This window comes from Oncorhynchus keta, chromosome 24 (genome assembly GCF_023373465.1).
Source record: "Oncorhynchus keta strain PuntledgeMale-10-30-2019 chromosome 24, Oket_V2, whole genome shotgun sequence".
Taxonomy (NCBI): domain Eukaryota; kingdom Metazoa; phylum Chordata; class Actinopteri; order Salmoniformes; family Salmonidae; genus Oncorhynchus; species Oncorhynchus keta.
Genome location: NC_068444.1, coordinates 44261405 through 44282251, shown reverse-complemented (window position 1 = coordinate 44282251; position 20847 = coordinate 44261405). Strand labels below are relative to the sequence as shown.

Genomic DNA, 20847 nt, shown 5'->3' with positions numbered 1-20847 from the left:
TATAGAGAATGAACAGAGCATCTTGAAGACCCGAAATGTATGAATTAAATACCTAAATTAAAAAAGAAAATCTTTACCAATACAAATGTAGACATAGAGAACAGTGAAAAGCCACCCCCCAATATAATTTGTGATTCTATTAAGGTGTACATTAGGGGAATGATCATCAAACTCTGCAAAAGTTCGATTTAAATTAGACGTTTTAATTAAAGAAAAATAAATCACTATTTTAGAAAAAGCACACAAAAAATGTTACAAGGTGAAGAAGAAAATAGCATTTCTGAACTGATTTTTTACTTTTGAAGAGAGCTAACATCTACAGGTTAAACTCAAATAAAGAAGAGTGAGTTCATGCAACTTATTATGTGACCTCTTAAGCACATTTTTACTCCTGAATGCATTTATGCTTACCATAACAATGGGGCTGAATACTTATTGACACAAGACATTTCAGCTTTTTATTTTTTATTCATTTGTAAAAATGCCGCTTGCAGAAAGAATTAGACAGGACCAAAAAATATATAAAATACTTAAGATGCTTAATAAGTAACAGGAAACAATATAAATATAATATAAATATACTTTTTCCCCATTAATCACCAAAATGAAAGCAGATCTAATTAAACGGAACATTATTTCCATGAATCTTATAGGTAGAATAAATCTCTTCAGAATCGCTTTACTCCCAAAGTTTTTACATTTATTCTGGGTAATCCCAATTAACCCACTGAAGACATTCTTTCAAAAAGAATATTCAATCATAACAGTCTTTATCTGGACAAATAAAAGGAAAAGGAAAGTTTTCCATCTTCCTAAATCAGAGGGTGGTTTTAACCTTCCAGTCTTTGAATTGTATAACTCGCCACCCAGGGCTTTTACTTGCAACATTTAGTTAAATGCAATAAAGAGGAACAATGGGTAGATACTGAAGAAGCGCATTCTCACCCACACAATCGTTTTAATTGTCTATTTTCTAAGCGCAAAGCTAAGAACATGAACAACTTTATAGTTAAAAATCACTATAACAATACGGAAGGAAATGAAACATATTCTAAAAGAACCAACATCACTCCCTAAAAACACAACCATATGGAAACATCATTTGATAGCTTTTCAGAATTCACCAATAAAATTGGTTTCTATGGATAACTAAAGACAGAGAAACCGTAAATGACTTGCTAACAGGAAATATATGTATTACTGACCAATGCAGATCTTTTCAAATACATGCAACTTAAAGACATTTCTATTTGAAATCTTTTGGACATCAGAGTAATCTTTGGAACCCAATTTGAGTCAGAAAAGAATGTACATGTCATAGGTAAGATATGCAAACCTTGCAGAGAGCCTATCCAACTGACAATCTCAGAGAAAAAAATATACCCGGAAAAAAATAAATGCAACATGCAACAATTTCAAAGAATTTCCTGAGTTACAGTTCATATAAGGAAATCAGTCAGTTGATATAAATTCATTAGGCCCTAATCTATGCATTTCATATAAATACATGGCGACGTGCATTATCATGCTGAAACATGAGGTGATGGCGGCGGATGACTGGCACGACAATGGGCCTCAGGATCTCGTCATGGTATCTCTGTGCTTTGAAATTGCCATTGATAAAATGCAATTGAGTTCGTTGTTTGTAGCTTATGCCTGCCCATACCATTACCCCACCGGTGCCATGGGGCACTCTGTTCACAACGTTGACATCAACAAACCGCTAGCCCACACAACAGCATACTGTCTGCAGTTGTGAGGCCGGGTGGACTTCCTCCCAAATTCTCAAAACGATGTTGGGGGCGGCTTATGGTAGATAAATGAATGTATTGTCCCCAGCACAAGGTGCACCTGTGTAATGATCATTCTGTTTAATCAGATTCTTGATATGTCACATTGTCAGGTGGATGGATTATCTTTGCAAAGAAAAAATGCTCACCAACAGGGATATTTCAGCTCAGGAAACATGGGACCAAAGCTTTACCTGTTGCGTTTATATTTTTGTTTAGTGTTCAAACTACTGGAACCAAGACTAAGAAATAACTGATATTGGCACAAGATGGAGAGAATGTTGGAACATAACTAACAAAGTTACAGTTAACGAAAGTGTACGCTTAATCCAGTATGAACTATTGTATTGAATTTATTATACAAGAGTGTCACGATCGTCTAAGGTGAAAACAGTGGACCGAGGTGCAGCGTGGGGAGCGTACATACTTCTTTATTGTAAGATGTCACCAACAAAACAATAAACATCAAACGAAACCGTGACGCCAACGTAGTGCTCACAGGCAACTATACATGGGCAACTATACATATGGACAACTACCCACAAAAAAAGGTACCTAAGTATGGTTCTCAATCAGACAACGATAGACAGCTGCCTCTGATTGAGAACCACACCCGGCCAAACACACAGACATACAAATCATAGAACAAGGAACATAGAATGCCCACCCTAGTCACACCCTGACCAAACCAAAATAGAGACATATTAAGCTCTCTACGGTCAGGGCGTGACAAAGAGACAAAATTCACAATTTTACAGCACAACGGCAGAGTCATGTCTGAAGTGTAAAGCTAACAATGACTGAATAATCCATGCCTCCTGGAATGCTATGAAGTCCAAAAGTTATGGGTGGAGTTAGAAATTTGGCTCTCAGAAGTATTACAATGTAAATGTACTTTTAATCCATCTGTCTGTAAATTTCAACACAAAAGCTAACGGGGATCCAAATAAATAAATACACCCCCCAACACACACACACACACACACACACACACACACACACACACACACACACACACACACACACACACACACACACACACACACACACACACACACACACTATACAGTCAAACACAGTACACATCCCATCCCCCCTCCCCCAGTCACACTGTATACACAGGGGTAAACAGGTTAGTATAGACTCTCCCTCTAAATAGAGAGAGCATGGCAGCAGTGTCCCGCAGAGGAGTAGAAGAAGGAGGGAGGACGATGTGCTGGTGATAAGACGGCAGCAACACGGGCGTCTTGGTTATCCCCCGTGGGCCCCTGGAGGCTGGGTGAAACACCGTGAGCTCTATTCCCGGAAAGGTTCCTGTCCTGACTGGACAACTAGCCTCTTTAATGGCCCCGGGCGGAGAGAGTGGTCCTCGTATAAGGGCCTCACTGTTGGGCCTTTACGGCCCCAGCTCTTACTGACATGCAAATATTTCCAGTGGTGGCCCAGATAGAAAACACAAACACGCAACCGTTGAAATTAGCTCGGAGGGAGGGGGAGAGAGGGGAGAGAGGGGAAGGAGGGGGGGAGGGGAAGGGAAAGCCCTGCAGTTTCTCTCTCTCTCTCTCACGCTTTCTCTCTCTTTCTCTCTCACGCTTTCTCTCTCTTTCTCTCTCAGTCATGTATACAGAGAGATATACAAACACTCACAAACATTCTGTACAGTGTACACACACTATACAGACTTGCACAGACAAATGCATACACTCATTGGTTTATGTCTGTATGTGTTTTAATATTTTTAACACGAGTACGGAAATAAAGAAACGTGCTTAAAATGAACACGAGCCCGCACACACAAACGTGCAGATAATCAATTACATATGTTACATATACAATAACGTATACATATTGAATGTGTTCTAAAAGCCAGAGTACAAACGGTCTATTCTCCAGTCATACACTGGAGTTACATCTCCCTCTCTTTCCTACCATGGACATTCAGGTCAGGTATTGAGAGACCTAAGAAAGTCAACACCAGTTGACGCACTGAGGTTTTTAGGCACACACTCTAAAACTCATCCCACACCTTGCCGTCAGGAATCCCACTCAGAATGTGGAAGCGACTGAGGGCCGGGTACATCTAAATAGCCTAAATGGGCTTCCTCTCCTTGTGTCCTTACTGAGAGAGAGAGAGATTAAGGGAATGAGAGAGAGGAGAGGAAGAGACAGAGCTCGAAAGAGAGTGTGCGAACGAAAAAAGGAGATGAAGGAGATAAAGGAAGAGAAACAGATATCGAAAGATCGAGAGAGAAGAAGAGAAATAGAGAGCTGTTCTGGCCACTCATCTCTTCAGCTGTTGACTTGGATGACTTCACACCACTGATCTCATTGGCCCAAACACACGGCTATGGTTACACACACTGACATCCGGCCTGGATGGGGGGTCCAGCTGCCAACCACCACCCACCCAATACCATGGAAGACGGAAAGTTGAAACAACGTTGGCATTGGAAATTCTGCTCAGAGGACACATTAGATGGTTCAATGAGAATGACACACACATTAATGGACACATATGCACGAACACACACACACACACACACACACACACACACACACACACACACACACACACACACACACACACACACACACACACACACACACACACACACACACACACACACACACACACACACAAAGGAGGGGATAGAGAGGTGGACTTACTGGAGGGGGAAGCGCAGGACAGGGTGGAGGTCTGGGCAGGGCCCCATCCCTTCATGTTGTAGGCAGAGACCTGGACATAGTAATATGTCCCCTGTCACAGAACAACACAAAGAGATGGCATTAGCACAATGCACTATGAAATACAATGTAATTAAATAAATTAAACTAAATTAATTAATAAAATGTTAACATTTTAATGGGTCTTTTTAATTATTACTTGAGTGTCTCTAATAGTGATAGAGTTGACAAATGAAATATTCTCTTTCATAGCATATACAGTGCGTTGGGTGGCAATGTTTGTCCCTGTATGTCTTATACTGTGTGTGTGTGTGCTTTGGTGTAACAAAGCCCAGCGGAAAAGCATTGTAGAGATTGTATTTAATATGCGTATGTGCTGCTTACTATCGAGTGCCTCCGCAGCTGACCATAACTCACTGAGGCCAGGCCCAACATCAGGTTTCCTTGACCCCTCGATGAACTACAGCTATTACAGCATGACCCAACAGCCACTTCCATTTCCATGTCTCTATGCATCCCTACGTGTCTGTGTTGCAGTGTGTATGTGTTTCTATCGCCATCTCTATGTGTGCAAGCGTCCCTATGTATCATGCATCCCAGTGTGTGTGGGAGGCTCCCATTCCATGTCTACAACAGCCTACCACCACAAGTAACACGACACATGGTCTTGCTGTGGAACCAGCCTGCCCTCCCCTTTTCAGCCAGATCAATCAGGCAGCCGCCAGCCACTTCCTGACCCCACGCTGACTGCTGTCATGTGACAGTGGCTCCCGGGTCATACTGCACTGTGCCAAGGGGCGGCATGGTGATAGGAGACACTCTTTTCACACCACTTCGATACAGCCATGACAGGAAGTGATTTTCTTGGCAGGTGAGTAGAGAATTTTCAAAATCAAATCAAATCCAATCAAATTTTAATGGTCACATACACGTGTTTAGTGTAATGCCGGTACAGCGAAATGCTTGTGCTTCTAGTTCCGTCAGTGCAGCAATATCTAACAAGTAATATCTAACAATATCACAACAAATACCTAATACACAAAAATCTATGTAAAACAATTGGATTTAAAATATATAAATATATGGATGAGCAATGTCAGAGCGGCATAGACTAGGACACAGTAGATAGAATGTGTAGAATACAGTGTAAACATATGAGATGATAATGCAAGAAATGTAAACATTATTAAAGTGACTAGTGCTATTATTTAAAATGACTAGTGATCCATTTATTAAGTGGCCAGAGATTTGATTCAGTATGTTGGCAGCAGCCTCTCTGTGTTAGTGAATGCTGTTTAACAGTCTGATGGCCTTGAGATAGAAGCTATTTTTCAGTCTCTCGGTTCCAGCTTTGATGCACCTGTACTGACCTCGCCTTCTGGATGATAGCGAGTTGAACAGGCAGTTACTCCTTGGTGATCTTTTTGGCATTCCTGTGACATCGGGTGCTGTAGGTGTCCTGGAGGGCAGGTAGTTTTCCCCCGGTGATGTGTTGTGCAGACCTCACTACCCTCTGGAGAGCCTCACGGTTGTGGGTGGTGCAGTTGCTGTATCAGGCGGTGATACAGCCCGACAAGATTCTCTCAATTGTGCATCTGTAAAGGTTTGTGAGTGCTTTTGGTGACAAGCCAAATTTCTTCAGCCTCCTGAGGTTGAAGAGGCGCTCAGGGTCCTGAAAAAGGGACGTTTCTTTTTTTGTCAAGTTTATTTTCAGATGTTATCGCAGGTGCAGTAAAACGCTTGTGTTTCTAGTTCCAACAGTGCGGTAATAATACCTAGCAATACAAAACAATACAAACAAAATCCACAAAGTAGAAAGAAAGAATATTAAGAATTATCGGAATGAGCAATGTCAGATTCTGGAAAGAAATATACATTGAGTATACAAAACATTAAGGACACCTTCATATTGAGTTGCGCCCCACCATTTGCCCTCATAGACTCTACAAGGCGTCGAAGGCGTTCCACAGGGATGCTGGCCTATGTTGACTACAATGCTTCCCACAGTTGTGTCCACTTGGCTGGATGCCATTTTCTTGACACTTGTTGAGCATGAAATCCCAGCAGCTTTTCAGTTATTCACACAAACCAGTGCATCTGGCACATACTACCATACCCAGTTCAAAGGCACGTAAATAGTTTGCCTTGCCCATTCAACTTCTGAATGGCACCCATACACACTCCCATGTCTCAATTGTCTCAAGGCTTAAATCTCCTCCCTCTACAAATCAAATTCAATCAAATCCCACTTTAACAGACCTTACCGAGAAATGCTTACTTTACAAGCCCTCAACCAACAATGCAGTTCAAGAAAGAATGAAGAAAATATTTACAAATGAAACTAAAGTAACCAATAATAAAAAGTAACACAATAAAATAAAAATAACGAGGGTATATACAGAGGGTGCTGGTACTGAGTCAAAGTGCAGGGATACAGGTTAGTCGAGGCAATTTGTACATGTAAGTAGGGGTAAAGTGACTATGCATAGATCATAAACAGCAAGGAGCAACAGTGTAAAACTGGGTCAATGTAAATAGTCCGGGTGACCATTTGATTAATTGTTCTGCAGTCTTATGGCTTGGGGATAGAAGTTGTTAAGGAGGCTTTTGGTCCTAGACTTGGCCCTCCGGTACCGCTTGCCAATAAAGAGGCTTGGACTCTTTATTGTCGACACGGAGCCCCGCAGATCCATCACGACTGGACTGCCGACGTGATCGCTCAACAGGCTATTCTGTTACGATGTCGGCGAAGAAACATCTACTAGCCCTGGCCCGCTAGCTTTTCTGAACGCTGTGTCCCCTGCTCGCCTAGTGTAGTAGTGACCCGCTCTGCCCATTCATCGCCATGTACCCGCTGTTGTCTTAGCTCTCCTGATCAACACCTGTGATTGCTGTATGCCTCTCTCTACTGTCAATATGCCTTGTCTACTGGTGTCTTCGCTAGTTCTTATTGTTTTATTTCACAGTAGAGCCTCATTCCTGCTCAAAATGCCTTAGATAGCTCTTTTGTCCCACCCCACACACATGCGGAGACCTCACCCGCCTTAACTGGTGCCTCCAAAGATGAAACCTTTCTCATCTTCACTTAACGCCTAGGTTTACCTCCACTGTACTCTCATCCTACCATACAATTGTCTGTACATTGTGCCCTGAATCTATTCTACCATGCCCAGAAATCTGCTCCTTTTATTCTCTGTTCCAAACACTAGACGACCAGTTCTTATAGCCTTTAGCCGTACCCTTGTCCTACTCCTCCTCTGTTCCTCTGGTGATGTAGAGGTTAGCCCAGGCCATGTAGCCCCCAGTTCCACTCCTATTCCCCAGGCGCTATCATGTGTTGACTTTCATGCATGTTAACATCAGAAGCCTCCTCCCTAAGTTTGTTTTATTCACTGCTTTAGCATCCTGATGTCCTAGCCGTGTCTGAATCCTGGCTTAGGAAGGCCACCAAAAATTCTGAAATTTCCATCCCCAACTACAACATTTTCCTCCAAGATAGAACTGCCAAAAGGGGTAGAGTTGCAATCTATTCCAGAGATAGCCTGCAGAGTTCTGTCCTACTATCCATATCTGTGCCCAAACAGTTCAAGCTTCTTCTTATAAAAATACACCTTTCCAGAAATAAGTCTCTCACTGTTGCCGCTTGTTATAGACTCTGCTCAGTCCCCAGCTGTGCCCTGGACACCATATGTGAATGAATTTCCCCCCGTTTAGCTTCAGAGTTTGTACTGTTAGGTGGCCTAAACTGGGATATGCTTAAATCAAATCAAATCAAATGTATTTATATAGCCCTTCGTACATCCGCTGATATCTCAAAGTGCTGTACAGAAACCCAGCCTAAAACCCCAAACAGCAAGCAATGCAGGTGTAGAAGCACGGTGCCTAGGAAAAACTCCCTAGAAAGGCCAAAACCTAGGAAGAAACCTAGAGAGGAACCCGGCTATGTGGGGTGACCAGTCCTCTTCTGGCTGTGCCAGGTGGAGATTATAACAGAACATGGGCAACATGTTCAAATGTTCATAAATGACCAGCATGGTCCAATAATAATAAGGCAGAACAGTTGAAACTGGAGCAGCAGCACGGCCAGGTGGACTGGAGACAGCAAGGAGTCATCATGTCAGGTAGTCCTGAGGCATGGTCCTAGGGCTCAGGTCTTCTGAGAGAGAGAGAAAGAAAGAGAGAAAGGGAGAATTAGAGAGAGCACACTTAAATTCACACAGGACACCGAATAGTACAGGCGAAGTACTCCAGATATAACAAACTGACCCTAGCCCCCCGACACATGAACTACTGCAGCATAAATACTGGAGGCAGAGACAGGAGGGGTCATGAGACACTGTGGCCCAATCCGAGAACACCCCCGGACAGGGCCAAACAGGAAGGATTATAACCCCACCCACTTTGCCAAAGCACAGCCCCCACACCACTAGAGGGATATCTTCAACCACCGATTTACCATCGTGAGACAAGGCCGAGTATAGCCCACAAAGATCTCCGCCACGGCACAACCCAAGGGGGGGGCGCCAACCCTGACAGGAAGATCACATCAGTGACTCAACCCACTCAAGTAACGCACCCCTCCCAGGGACAGTATGAAAGAGCCCCAGTAAGCCAGTGACTCAGCCCCTGTAATAGGGTTAGAGGCAGAGAATCCCAGTGGAAAGAGGGGAACCGGCCAGGCAGAGACAGCAAGGGCGGTTCGTTGCTCCAGAGCCTTTCCATTCACCTTCCCACTCCTGGGCCAGACTACACTCAATCATATGACCCACTGAAGAGATGAGTCTTCAGTAAAGACTTAAAGGTTGAGACCGAGTTTGCATCTCTTACATGGGTAGGCAGACCATTCCATAAAAATGGAGCTCTATAGGAGAAAGCCCTGCCTCCAGCTGTTTGCTTAGAAATTCTAGGGACAATTAGGAGGCCTGCATCTTGTGACCGTAGCGTACGTGTAGGTATGTATGGCAGGACCAAATCAGAGAGATAGGTAGGAGCAAGCCCATTTATGCTTTGTAGGTTAGCAGTAAAACCTTCAAATCAGCCCTTGCCTTGACAGGAAGCAAGTGTAGGGAGGCTAGCACTGGAGTAATATGATCAAATTTTGGGGTTCTAGTCAGGATTCTAGCAGCCGTATTTAGCACTAACTGAAGTTTATTTAGTGCTTAACACCCCGGCCGTCCTACAATCTAAGCTAGATGCCCTCAATCTCACACAAATTTTCAAGGAACCTACCAGGTACAACCCTAAATCCATAAACATGGGCACACTCATAGATATCATCCTACCCAACCTGCCCTCTGAATACACTTCTGCTGTCTTCAACCAGGATCTCAGCGATCACTGCCTCATTGCCTGCATCCATTATGGGTCAGCGGTCAAACGACCACCCCTCATCACTGTCAAACGCTCCCTAAAACTCTTCAGCAAGCAGGCCTTTCTAATCGACCTGGCCCGGGTATCCTGGAAATATTTGGACCTTATTCCGTCAGTAGAGGATGTCTGTTTATTCTTAAAAAAGTGCTTTCCTCACCATCTTAAATAAGCATGCCCCATTAAAAAAATGTAGAACTAAGAACAGATATAGCCCTTGGTTCACTCCAGACTTGACTGCCCTTGACCAGCACAAAAACATATTGCGGTGTACTGCATTAGCATCGAATAGCCCATGCAATATGCAACTTTTCAGGAAAGTTAGGAACCACTTTATACAGGCAGTTAGGAAAGCAAAGGCTAGCTTTCTCAAACATAAATTTGCATCCTGTAGCACAAACTCCAAAAAGTTCTGGGTTACTGTAAAGTCCATGGAGAATAAGAGCATCTCCTCCCAGCTGCCCACTGCACTGAGGCTAGGAAACACTGTCACCACCAATGAATCTACGATCATCGAGAATTTCAATAAGCATTTTTCTATGGCTGGCCATATTTTCCACCCAACCCGGTCAACAGATCTGCACCCCCCACAGCAATTTGCCCAAGTCTCCCCCATTTCCCCCACTTCACCCAAATCCAGATAGCTGCAAAATCTGGAGCCATACAAATCAGCAGTGCTAGACAATCTGGACCCTCTCTTTCTAAAATTATCTGCCCCAATTGTTGCAACCCCTATTACTAGCCTGTTCAACCTCTCTTTTGTATCGTCTGAGATCCCTGAAGATTGGAAAGCTGCCGCTGTCATCTCCCTCTTCAAAGGGGGAGACACTCTAGACCCAAACTGTTACAGACCTACTGTATATCTATCCTACCCTGCTTTTCTAAAGTCGTGGAAAGCCAAGTTAACAAACAGATCCCAGACCATTTCGAATCCCACCGTACCTTCTCCACTATGTAATCTGGTTTCCGAGCTGGTCATGGGTGCACATCAGCCACGCTCAAGGTCCTAAACGATATCATATCCGCCATCGATAAAAGACAATACTGTAGCTCCAACTCCAAAACGTTCTGGGACACTGTGAAGTACATGGAGAACAAGAGCACCTCCTCCCAGCTGCCCACTGCACTGAGGCCACCGATAAATCCATGATTATCGAAAACTTCAACAAGCATTTCTCAACGGCTGGCCATGCCTTCCGCCTGGCTACTCCAACCTCGGCCAACAGCTCCGCCCCCCCGCAGCTACTGGCCCAAGCCTCTCCAGGTTCTCCTTCACCCAAATCCAGATAGCAGATGTTCTGAAAGAGCTGCAAAACCTGGACCCGTACAAATCAGCTGGGCTTGACAATCTGGACCCTCTATTTCTGAAACTATCCGCCGCCATTGTTGCAACCCCTATTACCAGCCTGTTCAACCTCTCTTTCATATCGTCTGAGATCCCCAAGGATTGGAAAGCTGCCGCAGTCATCCCCCTCTTCAAAGGGGGAGACACCCTGGACCCAAACTGTTACAGACCTATATCCATCCTGCCCTGCCTATCTAAGGTCTTCGAAAGCCAAGTCAACAAACAGATCCCAGACCATCTCGAATCCCACCGTACCTTCTCCGCTGTGCAATCTGGTTTCCGAGCCAGTCACGGGTGCACCTCAGCCACGCTCAAGGTACTAAACGATATCATAACCGCCATCGATAAAAGGCAGTACTGTGCAGCCGTCTTCATCGACCTTGCCAAGGCTTTCCACCAACCTCTCTCATCATCACCCAGTGCCTGGGCTTACCTCCGCTGTACCCGCACCCCACCATACCCCTGTCTGCGCATTATGCCCTGAATATATTCTACCATGCCCAGAAACCTGCTCCTCTTATCCTCTGCCCCCAACGCTCTAGGCGACCAGTTTTGATAGCCTTTAGCCGCACCCTCATACTACTCCTTCTCTGTTCCGCGGGTGATGTGGAGGTAAACCCAGGCCCTGCATGCCCCCAGGTACCCTCATTTGTTGACTTCTGTGATCGAAAAAGTCTTGGTTTTATGCATGTCAACATCAGAAGCCTCCTCCCTAAGTTTGTTTTACTCACTGCTTTAGCACACTCTGCTAACCCTGATGTCCTTGCCGTGTCTGAATCCTGGCTCAGGAAGGCCACCAAAATTCAGAGATTTCCATACCCAACTATAACATCTTCCGTCAAGATAGAACTGCCAAAGGGGGCGGAGTCGCAGTCTACTGCAGAGATAGCCTGCAAAGTAATGTCATACTTTCCAGGTCCATACCCAAACAGTTTGAACTACTAATTTTGAAAATTACTCTCTCCAGAAACAAGTCTATCACTGTTGCCGCCTGCTACCGACCCCCGTCAGCTCCCAGCTGCGCCCTGGACACCATTTGTGAATTGATCGCCCCCATCTAGCTTCAGAGTTTGTTCTGTTAGGTGACCTAAACTGGGATATGCTTAACACCCCGGCAGTCCTACAATCTAAGCTAGATGCCCTCAATCTCACTCAAATCATCAAGGAACCCACCAGGTACAACCCTAACTCTGTAAACAAGGGCACCCTCATAGACGTCATCCTGACCAACTGGCCCTCCAAATATACCTCCGCTGTCTTCAACCAGGATCTCAGCGATCACTGCCTCATCGCCTGTATCCGCCACGGAGCCGCAGTCAAACGACCACCCCTCATCACTGTCAAACGCTCCCTAAAACACTTCTGTGAGCAGGCCTTTCTAATCGACCTGGCCCGTGTATCCTGGAAGGACATTGACCTCATCCCGTCAGTTGAGGATGCCTGGTCATTCTTTAAAAGTAACTTCCTCACCATTTTAGATAAGCATGCTCCGTTCAAAAAATGCAGAACCAAGAACAGATACAGCCCTTGGTTCACTCCAGACCTGACTGCCCTCGACCAGCACAAAAACATCCTGTGGCGGACTGCAATAGCATCGAATAGCCCCGTGATATGCAACTGTTCAGGGAAGTCAGGAACCAATACACGCAGTCAGTCAGGAAAGCTAAGGCCAGCTTCTTCAGGCAGAAGTTTGCATCCTGTAGCTCCAACTCCAAAAAGTTCTGGGACACTGTGAAGTCCATGGAGAACAAGAGCACCTCCTCCCAGCTGCCCACTGCACTGAGGCTAGGAAACACGGTCTCCACCGATAAATCCATGATTATCGAAAACTTCAATAAGCACTTCTCAACGGCTGGCCATGCCTTCCGCCTGGCTACTCCAACCTCGGCCAACAGCTCCGCCCCCCCGTAGTTCCTCACCCAAGCCTCTCCAGGTTCTCCTTTACCCAAATCCAGATAGCAGATGTTCTGAAAGAGCTGCAAAACCTTGACCCGTACAAATCAGCTGGGCTTGACAATCTGGACCCGCTATTTCTGAAACTATCTGCCGCCATTGTCGCAACCCCTATTACCAGCCTGTTCAACCTCTCTTTCATATCGTCTGAGATCCCCAAGGATTGGAAAGCTGCCGCAGTCATCCCCCTCTTCAAAGGGGGAGACACCCTGGACCCAAACTGCTATAGACCTATATCCATCCTGCCCTGCCTATCTAAGGTCTTCGAAAGCCAAGTCAACAAACAGGTCACTGACCATCTCGAATCCCACCGTACCTTCTCCGCTGTGCAATCTGGTTTCCAAGCCGGTCACGGGTGCACCTCAGCCACACTCAAGGTACTAAATGATATCATAACCGCCATCGATAAAAGACAGTACTGTGCAGCCGTCTTCATCGACCTCGCCAAGGCTTTCGACTCTGTCAATCACCAAATTCTTATCGGCAGACTCAACAGCCTCGGTTTTTCGGATGACTGCCTTGCCTGGTTCACCAATTACTTTGCAGACAGAGTTCAGTGTGTCAAATCGGAGGGCATGCTGTCCGGTCCTCTGGCAGTCTCTATGGGGGTGCCACAGGGTTCAATTCTCGGGCCGACTCTTTTCTCTGTATATATCAATGATGTTGCTCTTGCTGCGGGCGATTCCCTGATCCACCTCTACGCAGACGACACCATTCTATATACATTCGGCCCGTCATTGGACACTGTGCTATCCAACCTCCAAACGAGCTTCAATGCCATACAGCACTCCTTCCGTGGCCTCCAACTGCTCTTAAACGCGAGTAAAACCAAATGCATGCTTTTCAACCGATCGCTGCCTGCACCCGCATGCCCGACTAGCATCACCACCCTGGATGGTTCCAACCTTGAATATGTGGACATCTATAAGTACCTAGGTGTCTGGCTAGACTGCAAACTCTCCTTCCAGACTCACATCAAACATCTCCAATCAAAAATCAAATCCAGAGTCGGCTTTCTATTCCGCAACAAAGCCTCCTTCACCCACGCTGCCAAGCTTACCCTAGTAAAACTGACTATCCTACCGATCCTCGACTTCGGCGATGTCATCTACAAAATGGCTTCCAACACTCTACTCAGCAAACTGGATGCAGTCTATCACAGTGCCATCCGTTTTGTCACTAAAGCACCTTATACCACCCACCACTGCGACTTGTATGCTCTAGTCGGCTGGCCCTCACTACATATTCGTCGCCAGACCCACTGGCTCCAGGTCATCTACAAGTCCATGCTAGGTAAAGCTCCGCCTTATCTCAGTTCACTGGTCACGATGGCAACACCCATCCGTAGCACGCGCTCCAGCAGGTGTATCTCACTGATCATCCCTAAAGCCAACACCTCATTTGGCCGCCTTTCGTTCCAGTACTCTGCTGCCTGTGACTGGAACGAATTGCAAAAATCGCTGAAGTTGGAGACTTTTATCTCCCTCACCAACTTCAAACATCAGCTATCCGAGCAGCTAACCGATCGCTGCAGCTGTACATAGTCTATTGGTAAATAGCTCACCCTTTTCACCTACCTCATTCCCATACTGTTTTTATACTGTTTTTATTTATTTACTTTTCTGCTCTTTTGCACACCAATATCTCTACCTGTACATGCCCATCTGATCATTTATCACTCCAGTGTTAATCTGCAAAATTGTATTATTCGCCTACCTCCTCATGCCTTTTGCACACATTGTATATAGACTGCCCATTTTTTTTTTCTACTGTGTTATTGACTTGCTAATTGTTTACTCCATGTGTAACTCTGTGTTGTCTGTTCACACTGCTATGCTTTATCTTGGCCAGGTCGCAGTTGCAAATGAGAACTTGTTCTCAACTAGCCTACCTGGTTAAATAAAGGTGAAATAAAAAATAAAAAAATAAAAAAATATTCTTATCAGCAGATTCAGTAGCCTCGGTTTTTCGGATGACTGCCTTGCCTGGTTCACCAATTACTTTGCAGACAGAGTTCAGTGTGTCAAATCGGAGGGCATGCTGTCCGGTCCTCTGGCAGTCTCTATGGGGGTGCCACAGGGTTCAATTCTCGGGCCGACTCTTTTCTCTGTATATATCAATGATGTTGCTCTTGCTGCGGGCGATTCCCTGATCCACCTCTACGCAGACGACTCCATTCTATATACTTCCGGCCCGTCCTTGGACAAACGAGCTTCAATGCCATACAACACTCCTTCCGTGGCCTCCAACTGCTCTTAAACGCTAGTAAAACCAAATGCATGCTTTTCAACCGTTCGCTGCCTGCACCCGCACGCCTGACCAGCATCACCACCCTGGATGGTTCCGAACTTGAATATGTGGACATCTATAAGTACCTAGGTGTCTGGCTAGACTGTAAACTCTCCTTCCAGACTCACATTAAGCATCTCCAATCCGAAATTACATTTAGAATCGGCTTCCTATTTCGCTACAAAGCATCCTGCCAAACATACTCTCGGTAAACTGACTATCCCACCGATCCTTGACTTCGGCGATATCATTTACAAAATAGCCTCCAACACTCTACTCAGCAAATTGGATGTAGTATATCACAGTGCCATCCATTTTATCACCAAATCCCCATATACTACCCACTACTGCGACCTGTATGCTCTTGTTGGCTGGCCCTCGCTTCATATTCTTTGCCAAACCCAGTGGCCCCAGGTCATCTATAAGTCTTTGCTAGGTAAACCCAGCCTTATCTCAGCTCACTTGTCACCATAGCAGCACCCACCCATACCCATGTTCCAGCGGGTATATTTCACTGGTCATCCCCAAAGCCAACTCCTCCTTTGGCCGCCTTTCCTTACAGTGCTCTGCTGCCAATGACTGGAACGAATTGCAAAAATCACTGAAGCTGGAGACGTATATCTCCCTCACTAACTTTAAGCATCAGTTGTCAGAGCATTGCACCTGTACACAGCCCATCTGTAAATAGCCTACCCAACTACCTCATCTCCATACATAGAATGTATGCACACATGACTGTAAGTCGCTTTGGATAAAAGCGTCTGCTAAATGGCATATATTATTATTATTATTATTATTATTGACTGTACATTTGTTTATTCCATGTGTAACTCTGTGTTGTTTGTGTCGCACTGCTTTGCTTTGTCTTGGCCAGGTTGCAGTTGTAAATGAGAACTTGTTCTCAAATGGCCTACTTGGTTAAATAAATGTTAAATAAATACAAGAAATACGGTAGCAGAGAGAGCAGTCTATGACTTGGGTGAATGGACTCTTTGAAACTTTTGTTGGTCTTTCCTCTGACACCGCCTAGTATATAGGTCCTAGATGGCAGTCAGATCTACCCCAGTGATGTACTGGGCCATACGCACTACCCTCTGTAGCTCCTTATGGTCAAATGTCGAGCAGTTGCCATACCAGGCGGTGATGCAATCCATCAGGATGCTCTCGATGGGGCAGCTGTAGAATTTTTAGGATTTAAGTGGATTTAACAAGTGAAACCAATAAGGGATCATAGCTTTAACCTGGATCCATATGGTCAGTCTGTCATAGAAAGAGCAGGTGTCCTTAATGTTTGTATTCTCAGTGCATTCGGAAAGTATTGACTGAGACATTGTGACTTTTTGACATTCTGATGTGATGGGCCTGTGTGTACATATGTGTGCGCGTGTCAGTGTGTTCCGCCTCTCTGACTGAGGCATTGAACTTGGATGTCAAATTTTCTGGAAACAAAGTTATTTATTTGTCAAGAGTAGTAGGCTAAGGCCTAGTTCTCTGTGACATTTTAGAGACACATTTGCATACACGCACACGCACACTCACACTCATGAAGAAGTTTCACTTTCAAACACACACAGAGAGCACAAAGAAGGAAGAACATTGAGAGAGAATTGACTTTAACTGAGGAAAATAAGAAAAACAAGTTTAATAAATTAATTGGGACTGGAATGGACCAAAATAATGATTAAAAGGTTAAATATGTTAAATGGTGTTGTTTGAAAGCGTGTGGAAATGTACTGTGGAAGATGCTATTAAATGGGGGATTAAAGTAATGCAGTAAAATGGTTAACACTGTTCTAATGTTGTTTGCATTAAAGTATGATGCATATAGACAAGGTTTGTTAAGCCTGTAGGAGGTTGATAATGAAAGGTTATAATGCTGAAATGTTGTAATGATGGGGTGTTTAACTTGTTGGATATCTAAGAGGTAGTAAGTTAGGTTAGAGGGGGATTTTAATGGAGCTAAGTGGGGAACGATAATGTTTAAAAATGTATGTTTTAAAAGTTAAGGTTAATAAAGTACATTAATAATGCTGGAAGTTCCCTGGTCAGAGCTGCCAGGAGGAGACATCCTATCAAGGCGGGCATCCTGTGTAGGCGAGCGTCCTGCCTAGGCAAGGGAAAGGACCACTGAATGCGTCATCGGAGCAGGTGTCAGTCACGTTGGTCTAGCAGAAAATAGAATGGAGGGTATAAAAGAGCTATGGTTTTTGGAGAGGAGCACTCTCCTTGAGAAAGAAGAACCTGTCGACTGCTGGAAAAAAGTTTTTTTTGCTGTAGCTTTTAAACTTCAAATATCTTTAGATTTTTATTGCACTTATATTTAGATTTGTATCATACTCAGTTAAAGTAAAATTCGAGGAGGAATCTTTTGTGACGTGGTAAGGTTGGACCCAGGTGCAGAGAAGAGACAGGCGAGGAATTGGTGGTTAAGGATAAACATAATACTTTACTGAGAAACGGTAGCCGCAGGATCACAGTACACTCGAAAAAACAACAAACACTCAGTCTCGAAACCTCACTCAGGAAAGGAAAGCACACGGTAAACAATTCAAGCTTCTGCAAAGGAAACCAGAAAACATACCTATCTTAATATGCAGAGTAATAGGACACACCTGAGTGTCATTAATCAAATCTAATCAAATGTTATTAGTCACATGTGCCGAATACAACAGGTGTAGTGCTTACAGTGAAATTAATACCTTACAGTGAAATGCTTACTTACGAGCCCCTAAACAACAATGCAGTTTAAACAAAAATATGGGTGAGAATAAGACATAAAAGTAACAAGTAATTAAAGAGCAGCAGTAAAATAACAATAGCGAGACTATATATAAGGGGGGTGCCGATACAGAGTTAATGTGCGTGGGCACCGTTTAGTCGAGGTAGTATGTACATGTAGGTAGAGTTATTAAAGTGACTACTAATGTGCGTAGATGATAACAACAGAGAGTAGCAGTGGTGTAAAGAGGGGGATGGGCAATGCAAATAGTCTGGGTAGCCATTTGACTAGATGTTCACGAGTCTTATGCCTTGAGGGTAGAAGCTGTTTAGAAGCCTCTTGGACCTAGACTTGGCACTCCTGTACCGCTTGCCGTGCGGTAGCAGAGAGAGCAGTCTATGAATAGCGTGGCTGGAGTCTTTGACAAATTTTAGGGCCTTCCTCTGACACCACCTGGTATAGAGGTCCTGGATGGCAGGAAGCTTGGCCCCAGAGATGTACTGGGCCATTCGCACTACCCTCTGTAGTGCCTTGCGGTTGGAGGCGGAGCAGTTGCCGTACCAGACAGTGATGCAACCATGCTCTCGATGGTGCAGCTGTAGAACCTTTTGAGGATCTGAGGACCCATGCCAAATCTTTTCAGTCTCCTGAGGGGGAATAGGTTTTGTCATGCCCTATTCACGACTGTCTTGGTGTGCTTGGACCATGTTAGTTTGTTGGTGATGTCTCTAGGACTGTCTCTTCCGCCCTCTGGTGACAGGTGGAACCATGACATCCTTAAGGTTACCTCATTCATAGAGGTTTGGTAAAGTAGTTGTTAGAGTTTTAGACGCCATTTCAGGGACTGAACGTCCTGAGGGGGGAGCCAAAAAACTGTTTATAGTGTTGTAAAAGGTAAGAAACCATTTTTCTTGTTATTAAATATTGTGCTTCTCATAAAATTGTAATAGACAAAAAACTAACATTTTATTGGCGCAGCCCAACGGCTGTTTAGGTAAGGGCGCTGAAAGTGGTCTATCAATTTAATTTACTGTACATTTTTTTGCATATCATTTGATTTGTGATGTTGATTTGTGATTGATTGATTGATTGATCTGGGATTTTTTTATGCCTGTTTCTGGAATTCTGAATAAACATGCTTTATTGTTCTGAAACCCTGTGTCATCAAAGAGTCGTACAAGTACATGTTATGTTACTCTAGGTTTTCCGGAATAGACTTGATTGATTGAGGATTTTCGTAGCATCTCGTTAGATAGTCTATCAGAGACTCGAGTGGCTGGTATAAAGGAACCTAACCTGAGACCCAACTCTAGGTATGGAGTGCATTGATGGGGGTAGTAGGAGGAGAGATTCTGGGCTAACCCGGGAGAGAGCCTCTCATAGTGTTCTAAAGTTGAAGCTCTGGCCTGGATGATCCTGAAGAGGTGCCGGATTGCAGGGTAAAGGAGCATAGGCACTCAACTTCGGAGATAGCCTACTCTACTGTAAGGCTCGCACTGTTGAGTTTGAGGGACAGTCCCTAGCTGTATTTTAGCTCAGTAGTAAGGCAGAGCGGCATCTATCAGATCTGTAGGGATTAGGGTCAAGAGATAACGGAACTTCATTTGGGTGGACAGGGCCGAGTTGAGTCAGTTAATCCTGCAGGGGTGGTATTTTAGCTTGGACATATTGATAGAATAAGTTTATTTATTTAATTTTACCCTTATTTTAACAGGGAGTCATGCCTAGAGACCAATATCTATTTTATAGATGAGCCCAGTATACACATTAATACACATGAATATACACAATACACATCACTATACACATCAATATTCACATCAATACACGAAAAACAAAACACAATCATAGAAAACAAACACATTCTTCAGTAAAAAGATCCTCAATCAATTGCCAAAGAGGAACCAATTCATCCAATTTTAGAGAGCCTTGGAGATCATTCCACAAGTAAGTTACAAACATCTAAAAGCATATATACCTAACTCAGGGGTGATCGATTGGATCTCCACAGTTAGCCATCCATGAGACTGGGTCTGGTATCTCGCCCTCTTTGGGCTAGGAGGCAGTATTTTCAAGTCCGGACGAAAAGCATGCCCAAAGTAAACTGCCTGTTACTCAGGCCCAGAAGCTAGGATACGCATTTAATGGTAGATTTGGATAGAAAACACTAACATTTCTACAACTGTTGAAATTATGTCTGTGAGTATAACATAACTGATAAGGCAGGCGAAACCCCGAGGACAAACCATCCGCCCCCAAAATATTTTCAGTTTACCATTATTTTCAATGGCTAGTACTATAATTATAAGCCCAAATCCTTCCAAATGGCAGGGCTTCCACTAGATGTCAACAGTCTTTAGAAAGAGTTTCAGGCTGTTTTTTGGAAAAATTACCCAGAAATTGTAGTTTTTCTAGATGGCTCCCATTTTGGATGTAGTGTTTCCAAGCGCATGGAGGAAAGCGCGTTCTTTCTTGTTTATCTCCAGTAAAGACAATAACAATTCTCCGTCTTCAATTTTATCATTTACTTGCGTATTAGGATACATAATGTTTTATTATAAACGTTGTTTGACTTGTTTGGAAAAGTTTATTAGTAACGTTTGGGATTAATTTTGTATGCATTTTGATGTAGGGAAATTTAGTGGATTATTGACTGAAGCGCGCCAGCTAAACTGAGTTTTTATGGATGTAAAGGACAT

At 44.2% G+C, this 20847-nt stretch overlaps 1 pseudogene; it reads right to left on the bottom strand.

The window, feature by feature from the left end:
• Nucleotides 1–20847, bottom strand: part of LOC118357764 (ankyrin repeat and fibronectin type-III domain-containing protein 1-like) — a 50837-nt pseudogene that overhangs the window by 16795 nt on the left and 13195 nt on the right.